At 46.4% G+C, this 20,785-nt stretch overlaps 1 protein-coding gene and 1 long non-coding RNA gene across 6 annotated transcripts in view; one reads left to right on the forward strand and one right to left on the reverse strand.

Moving 5' to 3' along the window:
- The window catches only part of LOC119952035 (neuronal PAS domain-containing protein 2-like), a 263,046-nt gene that overhangs the window by 235,272 nt on the left and 6,989 nt on the right, over positions 1-20,785 (reverse strand). The window lies entirely within an intron of this gene.
- The window catches only part of LOC119952036, a 107,891-nt gene that overhangs the window by 53,644 nt on the left and 33,462 nt on the right, over positions 1-20,785 (forward strand). For all 4 annotated transcript variants that reach the window (XR_005457745.1, XR_005457746.1, XR_005457748.1 and 1 more), the window contains one exon: positions 17,731-17,907. This is a non-coding gene — a long non-coding RNA (uncharacterized LOC119952036). The remainder of the gene's footprint in view (positions 1-17,730; positions 17,908-20,785) is intronic.

Genomic DNA, 20,785 nt, shown 5'->3' on the forward strand with positions numbered 1-20,785 from the left:
GTCAAAATCCTGGAACTCCCTCCCCAAAAAGCACTGTGGCTGTTCCTACACCAAATGGATTGCAGAAGTTCAAGAATGCAACATCTCTCGGGCAATTAGAGATGGGCAGTAAATGCCATTCCTTGCCAGTGATGCTCACATCGCGCGGATGAGCTGCACAAGACTTTGGTTAGGCACAGCTGGAGTCCTCAATTCTGGACACCTCACTGTAGGAAGGAGGTGATTACATGAGAGAGAGGGCAGAGGAGATTCACCAGGATGTGGCCTGGGATGGAGCATTTTAGCTGTGAAGAGAGGCTGGATAAGCTCAGGTTGTTTTCTTTGGTGCAGCGAAGGCTGAGAGGGGACCTTGCTGAGGTGTAGAGGATTATGAGAGGCATGGACAGGGTGGATAGAAAGCAGCCGTTTCCCTTGGTTGAAGGGTCAATAAAAAGCGGCTATAACTTTAAGGTGAAAGCAGGAGGTTGCGAGGGAAATTCAGTAAAATAAATTTCACCCAGAGAGTGAGAGTCAGGTGTCTGCCTGGGAGGGTAGTTGAGGCAGGAAACCTCAATCTTTAAAAAGTACTTGGATGAGCACATGAAATGTCATCGCAGGCAAGGCTATGGGCCACGTGCTGGGGAGTGTGATTAGTGAAGTTTTTATTGGTGCAGGCTTGATGGGCTGAAGGGCCCCTTTTGTTCCGTATGATTCTATGATATTAAAAATATATTTCTTCGTTGTTGGGAGGAGGGGAATTCAGTTAAAATAATTGTTTGATTCGATTAATATGATCATGAAGGATTCTTAAAAAGTTATTCAAATTTGATCACAGGATCTATTGGGACTTTTGAAGGGATGCGTGTTCAAAAAAAGCCTCCTTATAAGGACTAGTACACCAACGTCATCCAACACACAGAATATGCAAGCTGTGCATGGACCTGACTGTTGTGTTTGATCCCTTGTACTTTATGAAGAACTCACCACTTTGATCTGTCCAAAGTGAGATCCTTTTATTGTGTCTCGAGTGGTAAAAGGGCAATCTGATACAGAGCACGTTATCATGGAGTCTTGCTACTCCTCTGGAACTTACACCTTGTATTGACCAATTACATGTATGTCTTTCTACCCTCTATATTTTGTTATAGATATATGATGATGGTCGGATGTGTCTCCCTTTATATCCGGGTCCCAGGTCACATGACCTTGGTCTGGAGACCGCATGGTGCGCCAGTACCGCCACCAGCTGGTTGGAGGTCACACACCATCCAACTATGATATAGCCCACAGGCATACCACTACAGTGACTTAGGCATTCACAGTGGTGAGAAGTGGGGAGACTGGAATTGTTTCCATAGTGAAGAGTGGTGTGGTGAGGGTAACTGCCCCACCCCTCCCCTGGTGAAGAGGAGCATAGCCATGGGGTTACAGTTCCCTTGGTGATGAGCTGTGGATTGGAGAACTGTTCCCTTGAGTTCTGGTTTGATTTGTAACCCATGCATCCATTGAGTGTTGTCTTGCAAAAGCCAGGTAGAAAGCAATGAATCATTTGTGCAAACAATCACTGCACCTCTCAAAAGATATTTGCATTTTCAGTGCGGGGTATGTTGAATTTGTTCAGAAACAGTGACATTGAAGGAATCGGTTGCCTAATCAGATGTACAGGCGTCACTGTTTATTTCTCCAATAGATGTTTTCTGAATGTTAATTGTAATTCATGTTTTGGTATGAATTAAATATAATCAGCAACAGTTGAGGCACATGGGTTGAATTAGAATTCACTTTATTGCTCTGCAATAAATTTCCTTGAGTTGACAAATTCTAGCCCAGTTAATACACTGATTTCCAAAGATCGTCATAGATTGAACAGAACAAAAATGTCACCTCTGTCCTGAAATTAATCACAATGGTCACATTTGTGGCTGATCTAGGTCAGTGAAAGACCCATGAGGGGAAACCCTCAGTGGTTGAATGGTGTAATGACTGAACCTACTGTGGTTTGAACAGGGCTTTCTGTTCGTGCCCATTAACCGCTGACGGTAGGCAAACTAGAACAAGGAGAGATTTCGCCAGCTACAGCCTCGACAGTTAAGCTAATGTTTGTTCAGCAAAATAAAGAACACGTTTGCTGCCTTGCAGCTTGAGCAGGAATTTTACCATGAAGGGGCAGTACAGAGTCCTCCTCCATTGGGGAACCGATCGTCCCGTGGGTCCGCTGTTCATTGGCACTGACCCTCTCCAAAGCTGGAGAGTCAAATCGGAGGCCGAGCTTTCAGCGTCAGAGAAGCACTGAGCCACAGTGCAACTGGAAAGGTGCCTCGAATAGAAGGTTCCATCTCAGCCACTTTAAAAAAAATGTAAATAAAACTTGGATGGCTCGGCGGCGCAGTGGTTAGCACTTCTGCCTCATGATGCTGAGGACCTGGGTTTGATCCCAGTTCCGGGTAGCTCTGTGTGGACTTTGCACATTCTCCCCTTACGTCCTGACAACATAGCCATAGTTTAAGTGTATTGACAAAATCATTGGAGCTACACAATGATGCTAAACAAATAGAGAATAAACCTGGTGATCTGACTCCACAGGGTAGGGCTGAAACTCCAACCATTCTACCCACTCCAGGATGCATCATACCCTTTCTTTTAGGTGTTCCCAGAATAAGACGTGGCACACTATTGGTGGAATAATGTGGGGATGGGGCGGGGGCGACACAGCCCCTCCTCCGGAAACCATGTCGGCATTGAACCTGAAGATAGGCCCAACCCTCCCTCCCCACCCTTTAAACAATTCATTTTAAAAATTGGGCTTCCTGCTTCCACGAGGCTGCCCACGCCAAATCTATCATGGCCTGGCAGCATATCAGGAACAATAGGCTTGATAACAAGCCTAATTGACCCCTAATTGCTCATTTAAATATGGCAGGTAGTTGCTGAATCGGCAGCCTCCCCCCCCAATTGTATTATGAGGGTCAGTTCAAGGGTGGGCGGGAAGATGGTGGAATGGGCGCCCACCCCATTTTACATGCCCCCCACCCTGTGGAAACATGCCTGCCGGTGGCATGTAAAGTTCAGCCCTCTATCCACAACATTCCAGCAACTTGCATTCATAGAGCGCAATTAACATAATAAAACATTGAAAGGTAGGAGCATTACAAAGCAAACATTTGACATCCAGTCACATCAATGGAAAGACTTGCACCGAGTGTCATGGAGCACTTTACAGCCAATTAAGTACTTTGGAAATGACGTCAATTATGTTATGTCAGACACACAGCAGTCAAGCCGCACACCGCAAGCCCCTACAAACAGCACTGAAACGATAACCAAATCATTTGTTTTGTGACGTTGATCAAGGAATAAATATCGCTCGGGGCATCAGGGATAACTCCCCTGCTCATTTCAAATAGTGCCGGGGATCTCTTCCAGGAACCCAGCAAGACACAGGGCAGGATTTTCCAATCCTTCCTGCGGGCGAGATCTTCCAGTCCTGCTGAGAATGACATCCCCCCCACCCCCCACCCACCCCCTGCCCTGCAGCAGGACACGCAAAACGCCATAGACATCAGCAGGACTGGAAGGTCCCGCTGGCAGCCAATGGCGATCCGCCCCCACTGCCGGAAACATGCTGTAGGGGAACAGGAAAATCCCGCCTCATCTGGATGACAGCACCTCCGGCAGTGCAGCACTCCCTCCGTCCCAGCACTGCAGTGCCAGTCTGGTTTGCTGTTTGGTGTTGACTCTGCGGCAAGGGTGCTGCCAACTGAGCCACGGCTGGTACATGCCATTAGGTGATGTAAGGGCAATATGTCCAAAAGAGTAATCAACAAGTTGGGCTTTAGGGAGCATCCAAAGGGACAAAAGGAGGTTTAGGGAAGGAATTCCAGAGCTTAGGCAGCTGAAGACACAACCACAAATCGCGGAGCGATTAAATCGAGAATGCTAATTAATAAGCCAAAAACCAATTCAATCCCACAGGACAGCTGTAATCTGCTCTCAGTCTCACTTAGGGCAGTACTTTCTTTCACCCTGGTGAACTGCGATGCTGCTGAATGTCTCATCACATTCAAATTATGACATCCCTATAGCCTAACGTACAATCTCTTTCCCTCATACGGTTCAAATCAATGTTCCTTCATCAGAGAAAAACCACGTCAGTGATTTGCCAGACAGACGAGAAGAAGGGCTCGCCGTGCGTTATATTATTGTCGTCGAGATTAACTGGTGTACGGGATCAATCAGAATATATGAAATGAAAATCGCTTATTGTCACGAGTAGGCTTCAATGAAGTTACTGTAAAAAGCCCCTAGTCGCCACATTCCGGCGCCTGTTCAGGGAGGCTGGTACGGGAATCGAACCGTGCTGCTGGTCTGCTTGGTTTGCTTTAAAAGCCAGTGATTTAGCCCAGTGAGCTAAACCAATGTCACAATCTGTTAATTCTTTTATCAATTGACATTGAAAATTCTCGAAACAATGGAAACACACGCAGCAGCTAGTGGACATTGGACTTCGGCTTAATCCTCAGGCTGATTGCTGTTCACCAGCGATATTCTACAAATGCACTCACGCCCTGATACACCTGAACTCTTCCGACTTTAGAGAAAATCTAATTGGATTTCAGATGGAAAATGTTTCAATTCTGTTGCAATATTGGTGACATATCCATGTAATATAGTGGAACTGCAGAAAGCAAGCTGCTGTGTGTATTCTTTTCAGTAGTGACATTAAAGGAAGGTCTCATAATAATAATCTTTATTATTGTCACGAGTTGGCTTACATTAACACTGCAATGAAGTTACTGTGAAAATCCCCTAGTCACCACACTCCGGCGCCTGTTCCTGTACACTGAGGGAGAATTTAGAACATCCAATTCATCCGGCAAGCACGTCTTTCAGGACTTGTGGGAGGAAACCGGAACTCCCAGAGGAAACCCATGCGGACATGGGGAGAATGTGCAGACTCCGCACAATCAGTGACCCAAGCTGGGAATCGAATCTGGGTCCTTGGCGCTGTGAAGCAACAGTGCTAACCACTGTGCTACCGTGCCGCCCAGCACCTTTCATGACCTCAGGCCCTCTCAAAGCGCTCGACAGCCAATGAAGTTCTCTTACCATGTAGTCACTTTTGGAATGTTAGGAAAATGTGAGGGGAGAAAGGACGCATCAAGATGCCGCAAACAGCAATGGGGCAGTGACTAAATCGTCTAATCTAATTACCTTGGTCGGAGAATCCCGGCTCCTGTGTCTGAAACACAACAGGTTGTCGTCATCTGTTTCTTTCACTGAATTTTGCTCTCTTTAAATTATTGCCAATTGTTTCCTAACGAACCCCCCCCCCCCCCCCCCCCCCCCCCCACCCCGAGATATTCTTATTGTACAATAATGTGTCTTCATTAGAGTGATGTTTTGAAAGTATTATGGTATTGTTTCTCACTGGGATGTTTGATAATTCTTCCTGTTTCAAAGCACACTGTTCAGATGAAGCAACTTCAACAGAACAGCACAGCAGAGAGGGTGATGTGAAATCACCATTTTGGGGTAGATTTAACATGGAAGCAGGCACAATGTTCCAATGTACCCTTAGGCAGAGAGACTCAGGTTAGCTCCACCAAGGAGTGGCGGTGGTACAGTGGTGTTATCACTGGACCAAGGACCCAGGGTAATGCTCTGGGGACCTGGGTTCAAATCCCGCCACGGGATGGAGAAATTTAAATTCAATTAAAAATCTGTCACTTGTCATAAAATCCCTTGTGATCCACTGATGCTCCTTTAAGAGAAGGAAATCTGCCACCTTCAACCTGTCTGGCCCTGTGATTCCAGACCCATTGCAATGTGGTTGACTCTTAAATGCCCCCTGGAACAGCTGAGCAAGGCACTCAGTCCAAGGGTAATTAGGGTTGGGCAATGAATACTGGGCCAAGCTGCAACACCGAGGAATGAATAAAAAACAAATCACTGCGGCATGTAATTCACATCTGTAATTCACATCTGTGTCACTTGTTTCATTATTATTCATCCATTCCCAGGTTGGGTTCTTCACTCCTCATGGCCCGGAGAAAGTCTGATATAGCTGGGCGGTTTGCTAGATCATCTTACGGGTGTGAGAATGGAGTTATATGTAGGGAAGAACAGAATGACACTTTCCCTTCTTTAAGGGATATTTGTGAATGAGTCGGGTTTTGACAATACAGCAGCATCCTGACCAATTCCTACTAACGTCTGCCAATTATTTCCAGCCTGAACGTCAATCGTCACGTTACCGCGGTGGAATTTAAACTATGTTCTGAATTCTTGGTCCAAACCTATTGGAATGTTAATCCAGTAGATCAGCCACAACACTACCATATAGATCAACAAAATTCAAATTATGTTATCAGCAGCAAAAAGTCATACCTAGGAATAGATCCCCTTACCCAATTCCCTCTCAAGAGGAAGCATCACATGTACAGATGCCAACTCACCAATGATTCTCAATGCTGTCCCCCACTTTGAGGAAGATGGACACTGTCAGAAATCAATGCAGCGATGTCTGGCGTCAGCGCCTGAATCGTTAGCAGTCTTGGGCCGTATTCCGGGTTTAATAGAGGTACTGATTCATTTTAAATTAAAGATTTGTAAAAAATGTGTCCATGGTATCTGGGCCTCGCTGGCTGGGCCAGCCTTTATCGCCCATCCTTGAGGGCATTTAAGAGTTGATGAAGCATCAATCGAACGCGAGACGAGTTGCTGTACAAAAGTTAGGCTTTAATAAGCTAGAAGTTAGCCCTGCGGTCGACTACAATAAATGGACGACCGCCGGGCGTTCTGGGTATTTATATCTCGCTCTGGAGGCGGGGTTAACTCAGCCTCTCGACCAATCGGAGAGTAGTCACATGACTGGTCTCAACCAATCGGTCGAGAGGCTCATGACCGACCAGGGCCAATGGTAAGCCAGTGTTCTGCACCAATGGCAGACAGCTATGCAAATCATACCACCACAAGAGTCAACCACACCGCTGTGGGTCTGGAGTCAGAGGTGGGCCAGACCAGGTAAGGATGACAGATTTCCCTTCCCTAAGGTGAACCAGATGGGTTTACACGACATTCGACAATGGTTTCGTGGTCATCATTAGACTTTTAATTCCAGATTTCTTTTTATTGAATTTGAATCTTACCATCTGTCGTGGTGCGATTCGAACCCGGTTTCCCAAGAGGATAACCCTGGGTGTCTGGATTACTAGTCCAGCGGGAATACCACTACGCCACCAGCTCCTTAATGCACCTTACAAAAGTGGGAATGGGATGGAGGTAATGAGGAGGTTGCAGGATAAGATGTCCGATGCTACCTCCTCATCTTTCGTGGGACTGGAGCATCTGCTGCATATCACTGTGGGGATTGACACTCATTGTAACGCTAAATGCTCTTGTGTTTTACCAATATTTGCACACAATAATGTGGCATATAACTCAACAGTTTTCAGGTATTTAATTAATTAATGCCGAATACATTTGTGATATTTTTAACCCCAGGCATTCTCAAAACAATGAATGTGTTTTTCTTTCTTTTGCTCTATGTCTCTGACGTACACTAATCACTAAGCCTGTATTGACATCACTTGTTCCCGATCTAAATTTAGCAAAGTGACAGGGTGCTTTCGTCTGTTCTGTTCATTTTATTTGTAATTTAATATCATTTGTTTTAAGGCGAGGTGCAGTCATACCTGATTTAACAAAAATCACTTTGTCATTTAAAAGTTTCAAAATGACAATAGCCAGTTGTAAAATGAAAGGATGCAATTTTAGATCAAATTAACTGTAAGAATCATTGAAGTCAGTGGAAGCAAAAATTCAGAGAGGTGGAAATCAGCCCCAGCCAGTCGCCGCTTTACGTGATTGCACAGAGTCAACATCTACCCAGTGAATCTTTAAAATCAATGGCCAAGAAAACGCACCAGAAATATAGGGCCAAGTTTTATGCTTCTTTCTGGCAGACATAAATGCACGATGCTTGTAAAATGCAGGAAAAGACCCGCCCGCCACCCACTCTCTCGCCCCGACCTATCTTCCAGTTTATGGGGAATCACAGAGGCCATTGAGAGGCCAAATAATATCCACTTCAGCACCTCATCCCACTTCTGCCACTATTTTATCCACGGCATGGAGAAATCCATAGAATCCCTACAGTGCAGACGGAGGCCGTTTGGCCCTTCGAATCTGCAAAAGAGCACACTACCTAGGCCCACTCCCCCACCCTATTCCTGTAACCCCACCTAACCTTTGGACACTAAGGGGCTATTTTCTAGCATGACTAATCCATCTTTGGACTATGGGCGAAAACAAGAGCACCCGGAGGAAACCCACGCAGAAGCCGGGAGATCCGACAAACTCCACACAGTCAACCAAGGTCGGAATTGAACCTGGCGCTGTGAGGCAGCAGTGCCAACGACTATGTCACCGTGCCATGCAAGCAAGTAGCCAGGCAGCTCTTACTGGGCAGTCTGGTGTCGAGCAAGAGGGTGGGGACCTCTTTTGAGGGATGCCTGTGCCCGTCAGAGTCACCTGACCCTCCTGCCCAAGGTCATACCTTCCCCTTTTCACCTTTTTCCCCCTGGCCTCTCATCTGGCGCCCCATCCCCGTCAATTCCTTCACTTCTCTTGCTGGGGCTTGCCCAGCAGACCCTGCCAATATCCTGGACTTACCTTCTGCCCAGCCTCCATTGGCACCTCCTGTTTTGGGACTGCCTGCCGTCCCTGCAGTGGGCACTGCCAGCACCTGATATCGCTGGGACTACAGAGCTGCTGACCAATCATATTCTCCCTCAGATGAGAGCGGCAATTTTGTCCTTCAGCAAGTAACGCCTGTGGAGTGTTAAATGGCTGTAAATGACAGCTGGAAACATACACAATCCATTTCCAATCGATTCTTCAAGGAAACCCTGCCGCCTGAAAGATCCTTCTCATTGGATCAGATGAGAGGGCAAGTCATTCAGTTCATCATGCCGAGCCCTATTAAATAGTGCCTTAGTTTTAGCCTCAGCTTCCCTCCCCAGGAGACTGTTCACATATTATGCACTCTTTGTGTGATGATTTAATATAATTACATATAATTATATGACAAAGTCGAATGGCAGAACGGGTTTGAGAAGCAGAATTACTTGTTTCTCTTCCTACAATATCGGTCTTAAACTTGCTTCCAACCAATTTGTCCCCTTGTTTAGCAAGTATTCTTTCATTTGAAATCATATCGTGCAAATATTTCGACTGGACCAAATTTATGAATACATGATACAATATCTGCGTGTATGTATGAGGTGTTTGTTGTTGAAATTGATCCTCACAATTATGTAAATTCTGAGTTGATCAAAATATCACAGGCGAGGGGCGGAACAGTGTGGCAGTGGTTAGCACTGCTGCCGAGTGTAGTGATGTGCATTAACAAGTGCATGTGTGAATATCTATAACCTCCGACCAGTAGATGTCAGGCAAGTAATAGCTCGTGACACTGTAGCCTGGGGGAGTCTTGAGGAGAAACCATCGTGGTCAGTGGGGTTTGGATTAGTTCCAGTTTTATAGCAATGGTTTCCTACCTACAGTTTATTATACTATAATAAAATTAACAAGTCTTGAACTAGATGTTCTTCAGTACACCGACTCAGTAATTGTCTCTGTACAAGAACCTGGAGCAAATCCACTCAGACATGGGGAGAACGTGCAAACTCCACACGGTCACCCCAAGGCCAGAATTGAACCCAGGTCCCTGGCGCTGTGAGGCAGCAATGCTAACCACTGTGTCATTAAAGGGAATTTAATGTTGACTCAGAGAATGGGTAATGTGCTTGGCAGGGTGAGTGAATCAGAACGGAAATCACTGTCGAAATTACAACGGCAGATTCAGAATGAAAAATTATGTTGGCAGCGGGTCAGGCCTCACGACATCCCATGGCGGGTTCCTACTTGTAATATATTTGGAAGAGCTAATTAACATGCTGGTGAAGAGGAGAATATTAATTTTTAAGCTAAATATTCAACAGAACCGAAAGGTCAGGTGCATGTACAGCTCTCGTGTTCAATAGGCGTGCTGAGCTCACCTCTGCCCCAATTAGGTCATTAATATTACAAAATATGCCCCTGCGTGTGGCACAATTGTGACATGGGATCGGACCCTGAAAATTTTCTGTGTGCCAGGTTCCTGATTCCTGACCCCGCTTGGAAAATTGAACGCTGCAACACACCCCAAAACCAATAATCCCTTCGGAGCATCATAGGCAACAGGAATCCGTGATTGCTGAATTTCCCATTCCACACAGCAGGACATTGCTTACCGGCCAGTATTTTAATCAGATTATCGCGCAGCCCTGCTTAGCGAACCAGACCAGCCTTGTTGTGTAATGTACTCACAAAAGTATTATTACCCGAGCAGGTGCTGGAGTGTGGCAACTAGAGGATTTTCACAGTGTAGGGTGGCATGGTAGCACAATGGTTAGCGCTGTTGCTTCACAGCTCCAGGGTCCCAGGTTCGATTCCCGGCTTGGGTCACTGTCTGTGCAGAGTCTGCACGTTCTCCCCGTGTCTGCGTGGGTTTCCTCCGGATGCTCCGGTTTCCACCCACAAGTTCTGAAAGGAGTGCTTGTTAGGTGAATTGGACACTCTGAATTCTCCCGCAGTGTACCTGAACAAGCGCCGGAGTGCGGCAACTAGGGGATTTTCACAGTAACTTCATTGCAGTGTTGATGTGTGACAATAATAAAGATTATTATTATCGAACAAAGATTATTATTATTATAAAGCAGGTTTACTACAATGCCTTCACAATGCTTCCAAACTTCCTGAAACCTCTTGTAGTGTGTGGTTCCCATTTGTGTGGTGGAACACCCGGCGGGCGGGGGTCGGGTGGGGGGGATCTCCTGACTGCCGTGTCAGGCATGTCTTCTTTGTTGTTCTCGGTCATGGGGCTCGTGCGCAGTCTCTTAGCAGAGCTGTCTCTACAAGAATTCTCTTAGGAAGTATCAACTAACCCATGCGTCTTCTGGGCTGTTGGCCACAGAAGGGATATTGGATCAGGTGAACCTTTGCTCTTTTCCCCTTATTGAAATAGCAGATTATCTTCCTGATAGTCCTCACCTTTCCCACAAATGATAACAGCGCCTTGCAATTTGGAATGAATAATTTATACAAATGTGAATATTGAAGTAATGACCTAATACCATGATAAGACTGCCATCTCTCTTAATACACTTTTTAAAAGAGTTCTGTGTTCTAAGGTGAATTGTACCATCCATTCAAATTTATGAACTTCAGAAGATAATGAATAATACAAACAAATTACAAAGTGATACCATTATCCATATCAAGTTAAGAGATAGGTGTTACATATGGGTATAGACTGAATGACATACGATATATAAATTAACTTATCAGAAACTGAAGAGCTAGTTGTTTGAGTTTCCTCTTTGCTAAGTATGTGAATGACTCCTGTTTGCAGTTTCACAAGTTAGTTTCACACAGTTGAACCATTCCAAATATTTTCCACTGTTGTCATTCTGTACAAGCCTTAATTCAGCAAGGTTTCTTTTTAAGGTAATCATTTTCTACATTTGTTTTCAATCTCTATTGGATTGGGGTGTCGGTGGTGTTGTGGTAATGTCACTGAGCTCGTAATCCAGAGGTCCAGGCTAATGCCCTGGGGACATGGGTTCAAATCCCACCACGGCAGTTGGTAATAAATCCGGAATATAAAGCTAGCCTCAGCAATGGTGACTATCACAACTATCTATGATTGTTGTAAAACCCATCTTGTTCACTGATACCCTTTAGGGAAGGAAGTCTGCCATTCCTTGCCCTGTCTGGCCTACATGTGACCCAGATCCACAGAAACGTGGTTGACTCTCAACTGCCCTCTGAAATGGCCGAACGAGACACTCAGTTCAAGGGCAATTAGGGATGGGCTGCAAATGATGCCCTTGCCAGCGACACCTACATCCAAGAAACAGTAAAAAGAAATAAAATAAAATAAAAAGATTACTTCAGATCTGAAGCAGAAAGGGTTCCAGTGACAGATCCTCTGCTGTCCATTAAAGGTCCAAATTCCATTGGTATTGAGTGGAGGCCTCTTGGCATTTTGCAGCTGCAAACCTTTCCTCACTTCATCCCAGAACATCTCCTTCTGTCCCTTTCTCCCTCATGCACTTACGCAGTTCCCCCATATTTGCCTCAGCTTCTTCACATGGTTGCAAGTTCCACATTCTAACCATGATCTGAATGAAGAGGGGCCTGTTTTACAGCTTGCCCCAGCCAGCATATTTACAGGCAATAACCCATGCAGATCAGTAAGGCAGAATGAAGACGAATCCCTACGCCTCTATCTCAGGTGAAAAGGTCGGAAAAAAAGGGAAGGTATAAGGCCATAAGACATAGGGGCAGAAGTAGGCCATTCATCCCATCGAGTCTGCTCCTCCATTCAATGAGATCATGACTGATCAGATATGATAATCCTCAACTCCATTTTCCCACCTTATCCACATAACCTTTGATTCCCTTACTGATTAAAAATCTGTCTATCTCAGCCTTGAACATACTTAACAACCCAGCCTTTACAGCGCTCTGCGGTAAAGAATTCCACAAATTCACTATCCTCTGAGAGAAGAAGTTCCTCCTCACAGGGCGGCATGGTAGCACAGTGGTTAGCACTGTTGCTTCACAGCACCCGGGTCCCAGCTTAGATTCCCAGCTTGGGTTACTGTCTGTGCGGAGCCCACACGTTCTCCCTGTGTCTGTGTGGGTTTCTTCCGGGTGCTCCGGTTTCCTCCCTCATGTCCTGAAAGACGTGCTGTTAGGTAATTTGGACATTCTGAACAGGTGCCGGAACATGGCAACTAGGGGGCATTTAACGGTACTTTATTGTAGTGTTAATGTAAGCCTTCTTGTGACACTAATAAAGATTATTATTGGCATCATTTTTGTCTTAAATTTGCCACCCTTTACTCTGAGATTATACCGTCTGGTCCTAGACTCTCACACATGGGAAATCACTCTCTCAACATCTATCCCCGTACCAGCCTCCCCGAACTGGTGCCGGAATGTGGCGACTAGGGGTTTTCACAGTAACTTCATTGAAGCCTACTCGTGACAATAAGCGATTTTCATTTCATTTCATTTCCTGTCAAGCCCCTTGAGAATCCTCTATGTCTCAATAAGGTCACTTCTCATTCTTCTTCACTCCAATGAGTACAAGTCTAACCTACTCAACCTTTCCTCATAAGAAAATTCTTCCATACCCGGGATCAAGCACGTGAACCTCCTCTGCACTGCCTCCAATGCTGGTATATCTTTTCTTAGATAAGGGGATCAAAACTGTTCACAGTATTCCAGGTACCTCCATTTGCGAGTGACCTGTACCCATCTGGGGCACCCATCCATAAGATGTCCACCTTTTGTGACTCCATACACTGGCCTCCAATGTCTGAACACCCAAACCCTTGTATGGGTTTTGAAATGTAATCTTACTATGTGTACCACATAACTTGCCATAGTTGCAGTGTATGCTGCATTTCTATTCAGTTCAGTAAAGACTCACTGAGACACTGAGGAGAACGTATACCCTTACAAATGAAACATGGTCCACAGAAATGGAAAAAAAGACTTCTCAACACTGGAAATGAGGGAGAAAAGACTTTGAGAACTGAAGAACACAGAGGTTCAAATCTGCCAAAAGGCTGCTGAAAAGGACAAAGGTAAACAGCCAAAGACTGAAAGTAAATATTAAGTGAGTAAAAATGGCCGCAGTAAATCTTCTCATTTCATCTCAAGAGACATTGGACAGTGACACATGACAAAACTGACAGCTTTTCCATTTACAATGACACAGCTCTGAGATCGCAACAGACATAATTAACAAGCCGGAACATATAAAAATAGTCATACTCCTAACACTGCTGGGGAGGGACTGCTATTAAGTGTGCACCACCCTAAATCTAACTGACGAGCAAAGAAAACAGATGGCCGAGATTTTGAATGCCTTGAATGCACATTTGGAACCCCAAGTGAATGTTACATATGAATGTTATGTATTCAACACTAGAGTCCTAAGTGAAAATGAGAGCATTGATCGATATGTGGTGGCAGTAACGCAGCTGGCAGAATCATGTGAATTTGGACAGCTAAAGATGACCTGATTAAAGGTAGCTGGGGCATGCAAGTCCCCTTGGTGCGAGCAAGTCGAATGAAAGATGAGGAACTAAAGCTGAAGAAAATGATAGATATGTCAAAATGTCGAAGCTGTGATACATTTGTGAGAACATATGCATGCCAGAGCAGACCAAGGGGTACATTATGCTGAAAGACAGTCCAGAAGCAGACAAAGTGCAGGATGCAAATACTGCCAAGGATAGCATATAAAGGAAAAGAAAGATTGCCCAGCCTGGGGGAAGCAGTGTTTTAACTGCATGAACCAGCATCATTTTACACATAATATAAGCAAAACAAGCCTGTATTGATGACCACGGGAGCAATATCAGCAGATGAGTCTGATGAAGAATGATATACAATACAACAGGTTTGCTCAGTCGAATTTCTCAGGCAAGAAATGGTTTGTGGCTCTTACAATGATGACTGCAGAGGGAGAGTATCAATTGACCAATGAGTGTCAGGCAAGCACAAGTGTATCATGCAACATCATGATCTTCACAGGTCTGTGTGAAGTGGTTCAATATGGCGATCCAAACATGATGCTCCAGAAGGTAAGCTTGAGATATGCTTGCACCGAGAGGACAAAGTAGGCTGACAGCCCAATGCAATGGCAGGAAGGAAGATCTAAAGTACCAGATCACAATTATCTTGTTAAAGCATGTTATTACTGGAGGCCAGACTTTTAAAAAGTCTGTCACCTCGCGACTGACCTTTCTGCCGGGAACGGTAGGGGCGGGTGCTGAATTCCTTACTGCATTTATCACTGACTCACCCACATTTATGACTTTTGGTATTGGTTTTATCCACACAAGCAGAAACATCAGCATGTGTATATCAAAACTTTTTGTCATTTTGAAATATCTATCAGATTTCCCCTCAGCTTCCCCTTTACCAGATACCCAGGATGGAATTAAATTGCTGAGGAATTGAGCCCGCCCACTGGCTGGTGGAAATACACCCAGTCACTTACCTGGCTGGTGATGGAGTCCTCAGCACCGTCAAGGTGGATGTCTTAACCAGAGGTAGGCAACACTCCAGTACTGGCAGTGCCGCAGGTACAATGGCCACTGTCGGCACTATAGTAGACTCAGGTTGAAGATCGTCTTTGGAGCCATGGAGGACAAATAGGTGAGACAATATCGCCAGTCAGGGGGGGCTTAGTGGTGTGTGTTGGTGGTGGGGGGGGTGGGGGGGGGGATGTAATTTTAAAGGTCAAGTGGGGATTTTCCCACATGAGTGGTCCTTGCCACCGTTGGCTTCTCCATTGGACTTGGGCTTCCCAAGTAGGAGAGCCCCCCACTCTGGGCTACCAATCAGCAAATACCTGCCAAATTTCCCACATGGCGTGGCGCTCCCACCGGCCACTGGTTAAATGCCAGTGGTGGTGTGATGAGGCCATTAAATAGCCACTTAAGAGCCTCAATTAACGCCTGAATGGGAATGTCGTCCTTGAGCCTTCCTGCCTCAGACTTAACCGGGGAAAGTGGGAAAAATGATTGTGTCTCCTCTATGCACCTTCCCTTCTGATTAATTGACGCGCAACCTTTCTACTCACAGGAGCGTTAAAATCTGTCCAAGGGCTCCAGCCTGTCTAGATAGCAGCACGGTTCAATTCCCATACCAGCCTCCCCGAACAGGCGCTGGAATGTGGCGACTCGGGGCTTTTCACAGTAACTTGGGGCAGCAGGGTAGCATGGTGGTTAGCATAAATGCTTCACAGCTCCAGGGTCCCAGGTTCGATTCCCGGCTGGGTCACTGTCTGTGTGGAGTCTGCACGTCCTCCCCCTGTGTGCGTGGGTTTCCTCCGGGTGCTCCGGTTTCCTCCCACAGTCCAAAGATGTGCGGGTTAGGTGGATTGGCCATGCTAAATTGCCCGTAGTGTCCTAATAAAAAGTAAGGTTAAGGGGGGGGGTTGTTGGGTTACGGGTATAGGGTGGATACGTGGGTTTGAGTAGGGTGATCATGGCTCGGCACAACATTGAGGGCCGAAGGGCCTGTTCTGTGCTGTACTGTTCTATGTTCTATGTTCTAACTTCATTTGAAGCCTATTCGTGACAATAACGATTTTCATTTCATTTCATTTAAATAAGTATCACCTCTACTAACATAGCAAACAAAGCATCATCAGACAAGTAACTGAAATGTTTGTCCTCAAACAAGAACAACAGGAATATCTCGGCTACAGTTGCTAAGAGAAATCAATTTGAAAGTAATACACAAATTAAACAGTTCCAACTTACAACCTGGTATTGTTAAACACATGGATATTGCACCGCCATTCCTTTTGCTATTTAATCATTTCTACCAACCAGCCTATCGCAGATGTCCCCTTGTGTTCTTTCTTCCTATTTTAACATCAAACTTTTGCCAGTTCTGACAAGTGTTTACCAATCTGAAACATTCTTCTGCCTGCAGAGGCTCCCTGACCTGCCCATCCCTGAGGGCATTTGAGAGTAAACCACATTGCTGAGAGTCTGGAGTCACGTGTGGGCCAGACAGGATAAGGAAGACAGTTTTCCTTCCCTGAAGGACATTAGTGAACCAGATGGGTTTTTACAACAATAGTTTCATGGTCGTGATTAGACTTTTAATTCCAGATTTTTTATCGACTTCAAATTCCACCGTCTGCCGGGGTGGGATTTGACCCCGGGTTCCCAGAGCATTAACCTGGGTCTCTGGATTACTGGTGACAATACCATTACGCCACTGCCATCCTTGATGCTATACTTTGTCAAATGCTGCCCTCAAGGGCAGTCCCTCTCACCTCACCTCTGGCTTTCAGCTCTTTCATCCATCTTTGAGCCTTGGCCGTAATGAGGTCAGGGGCTGAGTGACCCTGGCGGAACCCAAACTGAGCGTCCGTGAGCAGGTTATTGCTGATGTGTGGGACCCGAAGATGCCGACAAAGCCGGATACTCAGAGATTGGGGCTCCCTTTTAAAAGGCGGGCCCAATCTCAAAATAACCCTAAACCCTGTGTTTTCACTGACAAAGACCATCTCCATTACTGTCATCAGCAGCACCACCCCCCCCCCCTCCCCCCAAGTGAGCATCAGTCGCTATGGGGTCACTAAAGGCCCCTGCCTGGCCCTCCCCTACAGCACCACCCCTCCCCATGAGACTTCCCCTTCATGTGCTGCCCCTTGGCTGCAAGTGAATGTATAATACCTCGAGCATAGAGAATGGAAATACAACTTTAAAACACACTCTTCCATTAAAAGTCTGGAAAGACGATGGTCAAAGATTGAGCAGGTACCTTAATGATAGGAAGGAGAAGTGAAATACGTGTATTTTTTTCTATGTTCTGCCTTTGTGGTTTCTTATCTAAAAAAATGATTATATCTGTGTCATAATATTCCAAAGTAAAGACAGCTACTGAAGATCTGGGAATTAATTCACAGCCTAACCTGGTGAGAAGGTGTAAAAGCTATCATCAAGCAAGTGTGTGAATCAAGAGCAGTTAAATGTTCTCAAGGTTCCAGGTTAGGTGACAGGCTGCACTCACTGTGTGGAGTTCATTAATTCTTCAGCGTGTGAAATTTTTGTGTTCAATTCTTTTCTATTTTTGTGGTTTCATTTTGATCTCTCATTGCAGGTGTCAAATGGTGCTCATTGAATCTTCCTGTGCTGCTGTGACCTTCTTGTTCACATGAAAAATGAAATGAAAATCGCTTATTATCACAAATGAAGTGACTGTGAAAAGCCCCTCGTCGCCACATTCCGCCGCCTGTTCGGGGAGGCTGATACGTCTGATACGAGGCTGATACATACGGTAAGTATAATTTGATTTCAGCCCCAGAAATTTCCGACGGGGCTCATATGAAAAAGGTAGGTACTTTATAGTCACAAAAGGGAAATGTGTATCAAACATAATAGTATTTAAAGTCAAAGATGATGTAGTCTTGTTACTGATGGAACCATCAATTCACTAGTCACGTGCTTTAAGATATGCACAGTGGTTTTAATCTACATACAACAGAGCCAGCCTGTTCCGCGTTGAACTCTCGATGAACTGAACGACTGGCTCTGAGCATTAGTATTTATACAGCAGTCCAGGGGGAGGAGTCATGGGCGGAGCCAAGGGTGGAGCCCTGTACAAACGCCTAAGCATTCCCAGCACTACTCCACCTAGTGGTCGGGCAACGCAACTGCGCTTACAAATGCATGGTCTCATGTATATACAATACCGTGTGAATTACGGAGTTACATTCACCACAGTTACTTATAAACCTGCTGCATAAATGCTGTTGTCAAACGGTTAACATTGCATTTTGTCCCGAGATTCAAGCAAATGTAGGCTGGGATACTCAGCTGGGAGACTTGGGATGCAATCTACCAGCTGCCAAAATGCGGCACGGCCGATCGATGCTTGGAGATCCCTCTTCCATCCCGGAACTTCCATTGAGATCTCGCGAGACTTCGCGAACTGAAACCCGCCCATTGTGGGCAGGATCATTATTTTACAAATCTGTATTTTAGAGCGAGACAGCTCTAGGCTGGTTTAGCTCACTGAGCTAAATCGCTGGCTTTTAAAGCAGACCAAGCAGGCCAGCAGCACGGTTCGATTCCCGTACCAGCCTCCCCGGACAGGCGCCGGAATGTGGCAACTAGGGGCTTTTCACAGTAACTTCATTGAAGCCTACTCGTGACAATAAGCGATTTTCATTTCATAAGCACTCCCCTGATCTACTAGAGGTGTTGGGATCTAACCCCTTCTTTTGCCTTGGAGACCTCGGATAAGCGTCATTCAGTGCTGGCCTCCACAAATGGGGACCAGACAGAATGACACTTGTGGGTGTCTCCCAGGGAATCGGAGGCTCCAGGTCCTTGCCCTCTGGGCAGGGTGGCACCCTAGCAGTGCTAGTACACTGGCACTGTCAGCCTCGCACTGCCACCTGGTGCTGCCAATGTGCCAGGCTGGCATTTTCCCCGCACCAGGGATTGGGCCTGGGGGGTGCCCTGTGTGTATGAAGCGTGGAGTTGGGCTTTGGGGGAGTTAAGGTGGCGTCGACGGGGTTGAGAGATGGGGACACCATTTAAAGATCGCCTCCTGCCCTAAGGAATTCAGAGAGCTGAGCTTGTCAGTGCAGGAAACAGGACAATGTGCGGCCTCGGAAAGGCCTTCCACACTGAGCTAGACTGGATGCTGGACACAATGGAGGAGAGGAGGAACACCCCCTTCCCCAGGGTGGGCCACAGACTCAAGCCCACTGTCGTCAACTGTGCCTGGGAGGAGGTGGCAAAGGCGGTCAGTGTTGCCAGCCTCAAAAGGAATATTGGAACCCAGTGCTGCAGACAGGTGAGCGACCTCCACGGGGCAGCTTTGGTGAGTCACCACCTTTGTACCTCTGGCATCACTGCCGTCTGTCACGCCTCACATCACTCCACCCCTGCACCCCCCCCCAATCCGCTTGAAGCCGACCACACCCCAACTGTATACATCTCCTGTACAACCCACCCTCCATCAAACCCGAACAAATGTATTGTTTAGCACAGCTATACATTAGCACAGGATTAAATCGCTGGCTTTTAAAGCAGACCAAGGCAGGCCAGCAGGGTGGGATCAATTCCCGTCCCCGGCCTCCCCGAACAGGTGCTGGAATGTGGCGACTAGGGGCTTTTCACAGGAACTTCATTTTGAAGCCTACTTGTGACAATAAGCGATTTTCAATTTTCATTTATTGTCCTCTTAGACCAGGAACCTTGAACACACATAGCACCAGCTCCAGACCGCACCTCCCCCCCACCGCCACCATCAAACTCTACTCCATGCGTTTCACTGTGTCCTTTCAGTGTCCCCGAGGATAAGGTGGCCCATAACAGATGAGAACGGCAGAGGACTTGAGAGGGCATCCATGACCTGTGTGTTCAAAACTCTACAGAGGAGAGAGCAATGCAGACGGGTAGTTCAATGTGCGTCAACCCTGGATCAGGGTTGAGAGGCTTGACCTGTCAGCAGCAGATCCACGCCTGGTTTGACCTTGACATCCTCCTCTTCTTCTTCGTCAGATGAGGTCTGATGGTTTTCCTCCTCCAGCATGTCGCACCTTTCCGTGAGATGTTGTGCCAAATGCAGCAGGCCACCACCATGTTCAAGACTGTCCTGGGGTTATATTGGACAGCCTCCGAAGAGGTCCAGGCATGGGAAGTGCATCTTCAGTAATGAGATGATGCAATGCTCAATGACGCTCCTGGTTGCTGCATGGGCATAGTTTTAATGGGTCTCCATCTCAGCCTCCATACAGTCGCAATTAGCCATGGCCAGAGGGATAATCCTTGTTGCCCTAGAGCCAACCCCTCACTTCGGGGTGAGGCTCGAAGGTGCCAGGTACCTCAGAGTGAGCCAGGTTGTGGGCGTTGCCTGGGTATTGGGCGTAGACATGCATGATATGCAGGCAGTGGTCACACACCAACTGCACATTCAGGGAGTAGACGCCTTTCCTTTTGATGAAGTGCACCCCCTGATGAAGCGGCGCACAGAGGGGAACATACGTGTTATCGATCACCTCCTGGACCTGGGGCATGTCAGTGATAACGGAAAATCCTGCTGCCCGGGTATCCTGGTGGGTCTGGTTCAGATTGAAGGTGATATATTCCAATACCTGAGCTCATAGGGAATCTGTCACAGCGCCGATGCAGCTGTGTGTGGA

This window comes from Scyliorhinus canicula, chromosome 17 (genome assembly GCF_902713615.1).
Source record: "Scyliorhinus canicula chromosome 17, sScyCan1.1, whole genome shotgun sequence".
Lineage (NCBI taxonomy): Eukaryota > Metazoa > Chordata > Chondrichthyes > Carcharhiniformes > Scyliorhinidae > Scyliorhinus > Scyliorhinus canicula.